This window comes from Carcharodon carcharias, chromosome 21 (genome assembly GCF_017639515.1).
Source record: "Carcharodon carcharias isolate sCarCar2 chromosome 21, sCarCar2.pri, whole genome shotgun sequence".
Taxonomy (NCBI): Eukaryota; Metazoa; Chordata; class Chondrichthyes; order Lamniformes; family Lamnidae; genus Carcharodon; species Carcharodon carcharias.
The window spans coordinates 1201652-1214783 of NC_054487.1; the positions used below are offsets into that span (position 1 = coordinate 1201652).

The 13132-nt window shown below is 43.7% G+C and overlaps 2 non-coding genes across 2 annotated transcripts; one reads left to right on the forward strand and one right to left on the reverse strand.

Moving 5' to 3' along the window:
• Positions 1 to 447: 447 nt before the first annotated feature.
• On the reverse strand, positions 448 to 529 carry trnal-uag. Its single transcript has one exon. It is a non-coding gene; the product is annotated as a tRNA-Leu (tRNA).
• An 8084-nt stretch (positions 530 to 8613) lies between these two features.
• Positions 8614 to 8695, forward strand: trnas-aga. The gene has a single exon. It is a non-coding gene; the product is annotated as a tRNA-Ser (tRNA).
• Positions 8696 to 13132: the final 4437 nt, after the last annotated feature.

Sequence of the window (13132 nt, forward strand, 5' to 3'; positions counted from 1 at the left end):
TGAATGGAAATTAGAGAACGCTGAAAGTTATAGATGTTTTTTATTCAACTTAATCGTCAATTAATTGTGCAGGCACACAGTAAAATTCAGGGATGATAAGACGCGTAGCTGTCAGGATTCCAGCCTACCACTGGAGATCCCAATTCATTCAAACCCGTCACCTTAACAACTCAGTCCAAGTCCCAGATCTGCATGAAAGTTGTTTGTATAAAACCATAGACGGCTGTATCAGACGGCCATTCACATGCCGAGTCCCTGGAAGAGCAGCTCAGCGACTGTAATTCCACAACCCGCCTTTTTCCTACAGCAACTCAAATTTATGTCGTCTCTCCTCGTTCCTCCTATCACAATTAAAAAACTCACACTGCGCTGGATTTAACGTGAGTTGGTATCTGTTGGTTCAAATGGAACTGTTGCAGATCCTAAAAGGCGGGTAACTTAAATGCTTGGCAGCGGTGGGATTCGAGCCCACGCCTCCGTAGACACTGGAGCCTAAATTCAGCGCCTTAGACCGCTCGGCCACGCTACCACATCATACGACAGCATTCATAATTTCCTTCAATAGTATTGCCAACGAAATAGAACAGCAGCAAAGGAGCAGGGGTAAGCATTTCGAAACTCGAAACAACGCCAGTTAATCAGGTCATCCTACATTTTGTAACATGCAGAAATCATATCCACTGCTAAATTCTTTTTTCAATGTTTCATTGTTTCGATGTTTCCAATGATGTTTCTCTTTTTCCTGTGTGACTGTACGTGTTTGCTAAAAGAAGTGTTGGTAAAAAGTAATGAATTTGTATCTATTGACTGAGAAAAATGAGAAGATGATCGGTCATTATAAACATTTATTGATAATTCGATTTGACATCAACTATTTCAAAAATTTTGAAAACTTTAAAAAGTTTCAGAATCCAAATCTTCATGTCATTGGGTCAGGGAAGCTTTGTTAATTTTCACACATTGTGCATGTAGACTGCAGAAGTTCCTGCGCCTCTTTCAATATTGTTTTTCTTAACTCAGAGTTTTCAGAAGGGAATTGGACGATGACATGAAAGCGACAAAAATAAACAGGGTTATGGAAAGAGACAAAGAAGTTGAGATTAACTAGAAATCTCTTTCTACAAAACTGACATAAATATGATTGTCCGAAAGGCCTCTTGTAGAGCTGTATCATGACATGATGACATTGTTGATCAGTCTGTCTCCAGCATTCCTAATGAGAACAGCCGAATTCTATTTCTTCAAAACAAAGACCCAAAGTGCTGCTGCATGACGTCACAGCTGTACATTTTAGTGAAGCCCATTGAGCCTTTGCACTGTTTCCTGTTTCTGTAGTGCAGCGATTATTATTCTTGTCTAACATGTGAAACGTTCTCTGGTTCAAAACTGCGCAGAGCTATTATCAAAATCTGTGGGTTCACGTTGCAGCCACGTGGCCTGGTCAGTGCTTATCCCTCAACCAACCGTACATGGTCTGTTTGTTGCGACGTCCCTGGTTTTGGCTGTTTCCTGAGCGGTGATTGGTTGCCGTGTTCCCTACATTACAACAATGGCTCCACTTCAATAAAGGTAAAATACTGCAGAAATCCGGAAAGGGAAACAGAAAATGGAGGAACAACTCAGCACGTCTGACAGCATCTGTGGAGAGAGAAACCTGCTGAGTGTTTCCAACAGTTTCTGTTCTTATTTCAAAAAAGTGCTCAATTGGCTGGAAAGTGGTTTGAGACATCCACTGGTCGGGAATAGCGCTATTAAAATGCAAGTCTGTCCTTCTTTAATTATCTTAACTCCCAGTCCCTTGGTCACTGACCCCTGTCAGTGGAAACAGTTCCTCCCTATCTGCACTATCAAACCGCCTCGTCCCCGTTGCCCCCACCCCCGTCATTTTGAACAGCTCCATGAAATCTCCGTTGAACCTTCTTTGCTCTAAAGAGAACAATTCCGGTCTCTGTAATCTCTCCACAAAACTGCATTTCCTCATCCCTGGACATGATGCAAGGCGGGGGATTGAGATGAAATTCGGAAAATATTGTCAGTTGGCAGGTGAGAAAATGGAGAAAGAACCAAAACAGAAAACCCAGTCTCCAGCTTTGTGAATCTTCAGGAAGTCTTTGGGAACCGGAATCAGGGGAGAATGAAGGTTGAACTGTCCGACTGACCAGAGACAGTCAAGGCACTTATCCCTTCTTTAAGACGATGGAACATTGACTCTGATGTTATCAGTGAAATTTATTGATCTGAGACTTTGAAAGGATTCTCGTTACTGCACATTAGGAATTCAAGCCTAATATCGGCTTCGGGACAATCAGAATACTTGGTAACTGTCAAGGCACCGAATGGCTCGAAGGGAGACGGCTCCGGCTGTCGTACAGCCGGTTCCCGGTGACAGGGATGTGTCTGCAGTGGATGGGATCAGACTGTTTCCACGTATCCACAATGAATGTCCCAACCATTATTTTGGAATAATAAAACTGATAGAGAACAATTGTCATTCCGTTCGCTGCAATCTGAAGCTTTAACTCATTGACACGCTAGTTTCGTTTCTATCGGTCTTTGTGGCACAATCGGTAAATGCGTTCGGTTATTAACCGAAAGGTAGGTGGTTCGAGGCGACCCAGGGACAAAGCGGTAGCTGCTTTCTCCCCATCAACCTTCGTTGTCACACAACTCCTGGCTGTCCTTTACCTGAACGTCAACACTTCAGAAATGTTGCCGGTTCTACTATTATCCAGTGAGCTCCCAGGTAAGCGGCTTTTTATCGACTGTGCGTTTCAAGTGTCATGGGAAAACAATTAGGCATACCATGTACCGATATCCAACACACTGGAAATCTATGAAGTTATTGGATTCAAACAAATCCATCAATTCTTCCCTCTTCCTCATTTCCACAGTGAGTGAGACAGGGAAAAGCAGCAAAGCAGCAATATTCCGGCCCCGCACTCTCCAATCACCCGCTGCCCGCAGAAAGCGGCGACTGCAGCTTCAGTCAGCGGGTTACTGCCCATCCCTGGGACACAAGATACTCCAACCCGGGCCAAACCTCCCAATACACCGAGCACAGGCTCAGGAAAACACAGGTAGATTATATCCTGGTCACTAAACCTCCGAGCAGCATTTACAGAATACCCGAGTGAGTGAGTCACAAATAAAAGTCACAACAACTTTCTAATCTTTTCACTGTAAAATTCCTTCATTTTATAGAAAAGCTGACTGTTGTGAATCTGAAAATGAGCACCATGGGATTTGTCTTACCGAGTGATTTGTTTTCCATTGTTTGTCCGTCAGGTTTGCAATTCAATTTGTGTTGGATATTGAAGCGAATCTAATTTCAAAATGAGGACACAAAGCAGGTAAATATTAAATGCAGGAGAAAACCCTGAGGAAAATCGAACACAGTATTTGGAAGGAGGTGCAGCTAAGAAGTGGAAGATGTGAATGATGTTATTGATGATTGAGAGGAATGAATTGCAACCTTGGGGCATTCGTAGGCCGATTACGTTTCACACTTTAAAATTCCGACCAAGCTGAGGTGTCGAGTGGAAAACAAAAACACCATCCATGTATGTTGGGATATGCAATAATTGTGCACGTGCCCGGCTAGTTTAACCGGTGGAACTTGTGATTGAGGGTCGTGGGTTCGAACCCCAAGTTAGTCGCTGTTTCAAATTCTGACTCAGAGTCGTACGGACTGGAAACATTGACCCTGTTTCTCCCTCCAACTGCTGAGGTTTTTCCAGCATTTTCTGTTTGTGTTTCAGGTTTCCATCATTCGCAGTGATTTTCTTTTATCTTTTAACTTTTACATCTTCCTGCTTCAAAAAACACCAACTAATCACTGCGGCTCCTGTGAAAATTACAAGACAGAAATTTATCACTGAAAACTACTGACACACATCAAATTCAAAATACTTTCATGTCGCATCTCTTTCTGCTTTTGTCCCTGCCTCGCCGCCAGCTCCCTCTGCCCGTCCTGCTCCCAAGTCAATGAGCTGCTCAATGCAGATACAGTCTGTTCGTGGGAATGGGAAAAACTCGTGAGTAAAGAGACACCAGGATCTGGTTCTCCCAGATACACGAATGTGCACAGTTCCGATTATCCACAGTCACTGCCCGCCGCCGTCCCCCGCCCCCCACAGTTATTCAGCTTTTTAATTGATTTTCACACTGGGTTTCAATGTGAAGAAAGCAGAGCTGTGATAAGCTGATATTGTTCAGCAGATATACTGCAAGAAGACACGTAACAGGCTGATGGTAACAGTACTCTTTGGATACGGTGAGCTCCAGTGAAGGATTGAGAACATTAATGTGTCGCTCATTAAGTGTCTCGACAAATCTCGTGCTGGAAATGACGAGAAAACTCACTGAATTTGCTCCGTGTTTTGGTTTCAAAAGAGCTGAACACAAGGTAAGAAAGTACATCTCACTCGAGTGGGTGACAAAGTGGCAGAATAACTCGTACTGTTGGGAAACATAAAATTATAGAAAGTCACAGCACAGAAAGTGGCCATTCGGCCGGACGTGCTGCTTTCAAAGTGCAGTAGTGATTGGTTGATACATCAGGAGTGATAGTTGTGCCAGTGCAAACTGTAGGCAGCAAAATTCGTACTTTTCCAATGCATATTTTGCCTCACACCACATTTCTTTAATCAGTTTAATAGCCTAGCTCCACTTGAACCAAGTGCGATGATTTCCAGCTCTGAGGGGAAACTTTAACTCTCACGCATCTGAGTCTGGTGGAGCTTTTAAACATTTCCAATTAATGAACAATCGACACTCGCAAACCAACTCAATGAATTGACAACTCTGAACCAGGAATCGAACCCCAGCCGCGGCGGGGAAAGCGCCGAATCCTGGCCATTAGATCACCAGAGAAGCTTAGCCAGCACTTTTCGATTCGGCTTATCTATGCTGCTTTTGCCTATTGTTTTTCAGTTCAGATCTCTTTCACCACAAAAGTGCCTGTTTAGGTTCAACACAAAGGACTTCTTCAGCCAATGAAAACAACGGTTGCTGTGAGCTGGAACATGAAATCGACAGTAAAGTGAAATCGTCCCACAAGCTGCACATGTGCAACTTTCAATTTCCAAAACCCTCCACCCTATTCGCTGTTGGTCAAATGAAAGCGCCGATTCCCAGTCACTGGACATCAGAGAAACTACCAATAAAGCTGGACAGGTGGATTATGGAGGCTACTTTGGACTTTTTTTTCATTCCCGATCTCTTTCACCAGAGACAACTTTCTCCGACCAAATGGTGTGTTTAGGTTGAACACAAGTGACATCTTCACCAATGAGAGGAACCATTGCTGTTCGCTGGAACATGAAATAGATACTTTCCTCCTTTAAGACAGTTCTTAAAGCCTCCCACTTTGACCGAGCTTTTAGTCATCTGACCGAATATGAGGCTCGGTGTCACAATTTGTTATATAATGCTCCTGGGGAAAGCCTTGTGAAGGTTTCATTAGGTTAAAGGCGCTTTATAATATAAGTTGTTGTTGTTGTAGGATATATATATAGAAAGGGCCAATCTCCTGTTTTATCTTTCACTTTAACGATTGTCTCTGCTACATTTTAACATGAATTCGCACAACTAATGTGAGTCAAGTTTGCAACGTTAAAAGCGTTTTCACCCCCTCAGGGAACTGAACCACATTGACAATCACAGACACAGAGATATACACCGAGAGTGACAGAGGCCTCAGGAGAGACACACCCAGAAAGCAAGGATGTCACCAACTTGGCTCAATGTTTGTTCCATTTCCGAAAGCAAATTTCCTGAATGCTGACAAATGAATGGGAATCAGAAAATACGGGAGTATTTGGATGGCTTTCCTTCTATTTAACTGATAGTTAAACTGATTAAATTCAAAAATTGTGAAAACTTTAGTCAGCAAGATTCCAAACCTTGTGTTCATATTTACAACAAACGTTAATTATTGAACTTTCGCTCATACTAAAATAAACAAGCCTGGATAATGTTCTTGTCAGGTTTCAAACCGCAGCTCAATCATAGGTGAAGTGAATGTGACCCCACTCGCCTCTATAAGCCCTGCGCTGTAAAGAACCCAATGGAGCTGTCTGGAATGTTAAGCGATGACGTCATGAAGCAGCACTTTGGGTCTTTGTTTTGAAGAAATGGAATGCGGCTGTTCTCATTAGGAATGCTGGAGACAGACTGATCAACAATGTCATCATCAAATGGCACAGCCCAGTAGGAGGACCTTCCACACATGGTATCTATGTCAGTTTTGTACAAAGAGCTTCATAATTAATGACAGTTTCCTTCTCTTTCTCCTTAACCCTGTTTTTATTTCACTTTCAAGCCATTGTCTAATTCCCATTTGGAAACTCAGTGTTAAGAAAACCAATATTGAAAGCTTCAGCTGGTTCCTCACCTGAGCAAATACGTCATACTTGCTCCAGACACTGACGTTTGCAGCTCTTTAATTTGGTCAGAAGAACAAGGCAATCTAATTTGCAGGCTAACCTGAATCTTTTAAAAAATTCATTCATGGGATGTGGGCTTCGCTGTCTGGGCCAGCATTTAATGGCCATCCCTATTTTCCCTTGGGAAGGTTGTCTGCCTTCTTGAACCGCTGCAGTCCATGTGGTGTAGGTACACCCACAGTGCTGTTAGGAAGGGCAGAACAAATTAAATGTAAAATAAAACTTATCATACTCCACCCTACAATGCACCTTAGTCTCATTTTGGAACAGTAGCCCAACTGAACCAAAGTTTATTTGTTCCAATTAACAGAGCAGCATTCTCTTGTCCTTTCTTGGCAAGATTGTCATTTTAGTTCTGATTATGGGGCAACCTTTGTGTTGTGAACTAGCATCCACTAGGAACTGGGTTGAGACTGTCGAAATACATTTCACGCAGGATCTTGAACCAGTGACAGAGAAGGAACGGCGATATATTTCCAAGTCAGGATGCTGAGCGACTTGAAAGGGAACATCCAGGTGGTGGAGTTCCCATCTATCTTCTGCCTTTGTCCTTCTAGCTAGCAATGGTCGTGGGTTTGGATGCTGCTGTCTAAGAGCCTTGGTGAATTCCTGCAGTGCATCTTGTAGATGGTACACATTGCTGCTACTGCATGTCTGTGGTGAAGAGAGTGAATGTGGATGTGGTGCCTGTCCAGCAGACTGCTTTGCCCTGGATGCTGTCCATTTTCTTCAGTGTTGTGGGAGCTGCACTCATCCAGGCAAGTAGGGAGTATTCCATCACACTCCAAACTTGTGCCTTGTAGATGGCCGACAGGCTTCGGGGAGTCAGGAGGTGAGTTACTCGTTGCACGACTTCTAGCCTCTGACCTATTCTTGTAGCCACAGTGTTTGTACGGCTAGTACGGGTCAATGTTAACCCCCAGGGCATTGATATTGAGGGATGTGTGATGGTAATGCCATTGAACATCAAGGGGCGATGGTTGGATCCTCTCTTGTTGGAGATGGCCATTACTTGACACAGTTGTGCTGTGAATGTGGCTTGCTAATTGTCAGCCCAAACCTGGATATTATCCAGGTCTTGCTGCATTTGGACATGAACTGGTTCAGTGTCTGAAGAGTCGGGCATATGACCATAAGAACTTAACACATAGGAGCAGAAATTAGGCCATTCGGCCCATCGAATCTGCTCCGCCAATCAATCATGGTTGACAAGTTTATCAACCCCATTCTCCCACCTTCTCCCTGTAACCTTTGATCCCCTTACCAATCAAGAACCTATCTATCTCGGTCTTAATTTCACTCAATGACCTGGCCTCCACAGCCTTAAGTGGCAATAAGTTCCATAGATTCACCACTCTCTGGCTAAAGAAGTTTCTTCTTATCTCTGTTCTAAAAGGTCTTCCCTTTACTCTGAGGCTGTGCTCTCGGGTCCTAGTCTCTCCTACTAATGGAAACATCTTCCCCACGTATGGGTATGGTGCTGAACATGGTGCAAATCATCAGTGAACATCCCCACTTCTGATCTTATGATGGAAGGAAGGTCAGTGGTCAAACAGCTGCAGATGGTTGGGTCGAGGATACTACCTTGAGCAAGTCCTGCAGTGATGTCCTGGAGTTAAGATGGCTGACCTTCAACAACCACCATCATCTCCCTTTGTGCTAGGAATGACTCCAACAAGCGGGGAGTTTCCCACTGATTCCCATTGACTCCTGTTTTGCTAGGGCTCCTTGATGCCACACTCGATCAAATGTTGCCTTGATGTGAAGGACAGTCACTCTCACCTCATCTCGGGAGTTCACCTCTTTTGCCTATGTTTGAACAAAGGCTGGAATGAGGTCAGGAGCTGAGTGGCCCTTATGGAACCCAAACTGGGCGTCAGTGATCAGGTTGTTGCTCAGTCAGTGCCGCTTGATAGCACTGTTGATGACTCCTCCCATTCCTTTCCTGATGATGGAGAGTAGACTGATGGGGCGGTAATTGGCTGGGTTAGATCATTCTCACTCTTTCATTCCCAGTTTGGTTGGAAGAACGAGGAGAGACAGTATAAATTGCAGGGTTCTGGGGAAAAGGTCAGGTCATGGCAATGACAGGAGGGCAGAAAGACCCTTTTCTCTGCTGTAACTTTTATGATTTCAGACAAATAATAATGACTTTGGCATAACAGCTGTAGTCGTGGCCGAGTGGTTAAGGCGATGGATTAGAAATCCATTGGGGTTACCCTGCGCAGGTTTGAATCCTGCTGACTACGTTTCTCATTATTTCTGATTTTAACCGGGCTCAGACAGAACTAATTATCGTTTGAATCGAGGAAAAGCGCTCCAAACATATCCGTGATCTTTTATTTCCATTCATTTGTCAGCCTTCTGCAAATCTCCAGTGGTAAATGGAAAAACAAACTGCGCCAATTTGGTGACATGATTTCATTCTGGCATTTGTCTCTCCTTAGGCCTCTGTCACTCTTGGTGTATATCTCTGTTTGTTCCTCTCTGTGGGTCAATGTGGTTTAGTTCCCCGAACACAAAGTGTATTCACATTAGTTGTGCAACTTCACATTTCAATATTACAGCGAAAGATATCAGGATGAAAGAGGGAAGAGGAGTTTGTCTCTTTCTATCCATGGACTACAACAACAACTTATATTTATAAAGCTCTTTTTACCTAATGAAACGTCACAAGGCTTTCCCCAGGAGCATTATATAACAAAGTGTGATACCGAGCCTCATATTCGGTCAGATGACTAAAAGTTGTGTCAAAGGGTGAGACTTTAAGAACTGTTGTAAAGGAGGAAAGTATCGATTTCAAGTTCCGGCCAACAGCAATGGATTCTTCTCATTGGCTGAAGACGTCACTTGTGTTCACCCGACATAGACCATTTGGCCAAAGAAACTTGTTTCTGGTGCAAGGTATCTGGAATGGGAAACTGCCATAAGCAACTTACATGAATCCAACTGCTTGGTTAATGTTTAAAGTGCGGCAATTTTATCAGGACAGCCTGCGTTTGATTCCTGTCTAGGGAGTTGAAGCTTATTCCTCCTGGGCGAGCTGTTCAAATCAATGTGATTGATTTGCTGGTTGAAAATAACATGGTTTACCTCTGCCAGAATTGGTGGAGTGAGAGTGGAAGTTTCACATCAGAGCTGGGAATAAATTCAGAGTCAGAGCGAAGGAGTGAAAATAAAAGATAAAGGCTGTGATAGGCTGCAAAGCACTGACTATAGAGCTGGTGGTGCGAGGCAGGATATTATTCCTGTATTACCCATGTCATATGCAGTTCTAATTTCCTGATTTATGCCTTGTTCAACATTACCACCACAGTTTGGTGGCCTATAAACAACTCCCACCAATGTTTGCTGTTTCGTAGCTCCACCCAAACTGATTCTACATCTTGACCCTTCAATCTAAGACCCTCTCTCACCGATGTACCGATCTCGTTCCTTATTAACAGCGTGGCCCCGCCTCGTTTTCCTTTTTGCCCACTCTTCCGAAATGACTGATATCTTTGAGTATTCAGATCACCCAATCACACTGTATTTGGAAGCAGCACACAGGGCCGAATGGCCTTTTTATTTGCTGTAACTTTCTGTCATGTTATGTTTCCTAACACCACGGTTAAGATGAACTTTCTTATCTTCCAGGTGATGCTTTCAATTTAAGACAATAAGCAAATTCAGCAAGTTTCCTTATCATTTCTAGCACAGAATTTGGAACCGGACACGTTGAATGACATTTAAATGGTTTCAATCGTAAGATGCAGCTCACCGAGTCCCAACAAGCACTGTGAACATCAGCCTGTTATATACATTCTTGATGTACATCTTCTGAGCTATAAGCTGATCACAGCTCCACTTTCTGATCATTGAAGGACATGGCAAAATTATTCACAATTTCAAATCTTAACAACGATTGTGATTTTCTGTGTGTGTGTCAATGTGGTTCGGTCTCTCGTTTTTATTCATGTTAGACCGATAGCTTCATATTAAGATTGTACAGAGAGAAAAAACAGTAGTTTTAAAAGATGCGACAGGATATTTCTTTGAGTGGAGACTGTTCAGTAACTGAATGTCCGGATGTTACAAAGTGGATGATGATTGAAGTTTTCACATGATCTTATTCAGTAGCTGAAGATTCTCGAGGGGCCGAATGGCCAATTCTGATCATTTTTTTAATATTCTAATTCAGTGTCAATGTTGGTGAAGACAATGTTTGTGTCTAATCTGAATGTGGTAGTGAGGCCGAGCGGGCTCAGCTGCTGGTTCAGGTTTTGATCTCTCTGCTGACTTGAGCTTCACTCCCACCGCTGCCAAACTTTCTGGTGGTTTGTTATTTGAGGCACTTCCCAAAAAATCTCTATGCTGTGAAGGAGCAGCTGAGCTGTGCAGTGTTGTATTTCAGTTGGAAGAATGAGGAGAGATAGTGTAAATTCCAGGGTGACTGGGAAAAGGTGGGGCAATGGCACGGTCTGGAAGACCTTCTTTCACTGGAACTCCCTGTATTCATTCTATTATTTTAAACAAACAACATGCAGCCTTTACCAGTTGTTCTGGCCAGTTGGTTAAGGCGTTTTTCTACATGGTTCCAATCCTGCCAACTCCCCTTCTTCTCATTCCTAATTGACACAAACTGTCTGCAGAATAAATTATCGGTCAAATGAAAAAGAAAACCACCCAAACCCGCCGTGTTTCCTACCTCTGTTCATCTACAAGCATTCATTACATTTGGCCCCTGAAATGGAAGAATAATTGGCCGAGTTGGTGACATCCTTGCTTTCTGGATGTTTGTCTCTCCTTCGGCCTTTGTCACTCTCGGTGTATATGTCGGTGTGTGTTCCTCTTTGTGTGTTAATGTGGTTCAGTTCTCTGAGGGGCGAACACATATTCATCATCACAAACTTAACTCACATTACGTTGTGCAGCTTCATGTTAAAGTGTCCAAGAGAAAAAATATCAGGATGCAAGTGGAGTTTGCAATGTTTGGAAGGAAGTGCAGCTAAGTGGAAGATGTGAATGATGTTATTGATGATTGAGAGGAATGCATTGCAACCTTGGGGCTTTTGTCGGTCGATTACCTTCTACACAATGAAATTCAGAACAAGCTGAGGCTCCAGGTGGAAAACAATATTGATCTCGCTGAATTTTTGCATAGGAAGCTAGCAGCGTACATTCCCGGCTAGCTCAGTCGTAGATCATGAGACCCTGAATCTCAGGGTCGTGGGCTCGTGCCCCACGTTGTGCACCGGCTCTTTTTTAAAGCTTTGCTGCTTTCATGCGTGAACCCCAGCTCTCCATTCCTCTGGTAGTGTCACCGCTCAAACTGAGTCTTTCTGCATCCCACTTTGTTAATGTCACAGCCGCTGGTTTCTGAGTGAAAACTTCCCTGGGCTTCTCTGGATGTCGGTGAGTTTTGTGCAGAGGGTTTTGTGCTTTCACCGCCGCAGAGTGGGTTCAATTCCCAGTCAGGGAAAACCATGTGTGAACTGTCGCAATGCGCATGCTTTTCTTGTGTAAACTGTTAAAACTTACCTGAAAATTACTGTAACGGAGAGTGCAGTGACTCATGTTGGTCGGAAGAATGAAGAGAGGCAACATCGCATAAAGTGTACAATTTTAAAGGGGTTTCTCTGTTACACAGCGAGTGGTTAGGATCTGGAATGCACTACCTGAGAGTGTGGGGGAGGCAGATTCAATCGCGGATTTCAAAGGAGAATTGGACAGAAAATGCAGGTCTCCAGGGAAAAGGTTGGGGAGTGGGAACAGGTGAGTTAGTTTCCAGAAGAGTAAGAGGTCTCCCTTTTCAGACGGAAATGAGGAGACATTTTCTCCCTCCGAGGGCCGTTAGTCTGTGGAATTATTTTCCCCAGAAAGCAGTGGAGGCTGGGTCACTGAATTATTCAAGGCAGAATTAGACAGAGTTTTGATCAAGAAGGGGTTATGGGGGTTGGGGACAGACAGGAAATTGGAGTTGAGACCACAACCTGATTAGCCATGAGATTATTGAATGGTGGAGCAGTCGCAAAGGGCCGAATGGCCTCCTCCTGCTAAATCCTATATTCCAACGTCACGGGCCGAATGGCCTCTATCCGTGGTGTAACATTAGCTGTCATTCTGTGATATTATGAGGGGCTCCAGGGGCAAAATGGTTCAATTCCTACTCCTATTTGTTATGCTCTAATTCAGCGCTGATACCACTCAAGGCAATGGTTACGGTGCTTCTGCTTTTTCAGTAGGTGTGCGTCCTAGCGGCTCAAGACCCCGAAATTTCGGTTGTAGTGTTTTATGAAACGTGGGTTTTCGTGTCTTATGTAGCGTAGGTTCAAACCCCACTACGATCGAAATTTCAAGTAGTTTGTCTCTTTCAAAAATCCATTGGGATTCGCTCAGTGTAACTGACGCCTTCAGTGCTTTGTTTTGGTTGGAAGAACGAGTAGAGGCGATAAAAATTGCAAGGTGACTGGAAGTTGTTGGGGCCAAGTGTCAGCTTTTTCCACTGTAACCATTCTGCAATTTTAGCTTAACAACACGCATGCTTCTGTAATAAATGTAGTCGTGGCAGAGTGGTTAAAGCGATGGATTTGAAACCTATTGGCGTTTCTCCATGCAGGTTCGACTTTGCTTGTCCCTTTCGCTGTCTCCATTGCTGGTGAAATGAAATCAGAAGCTTCCCAATTGTCTGCTGTTTTTTTCCCCCA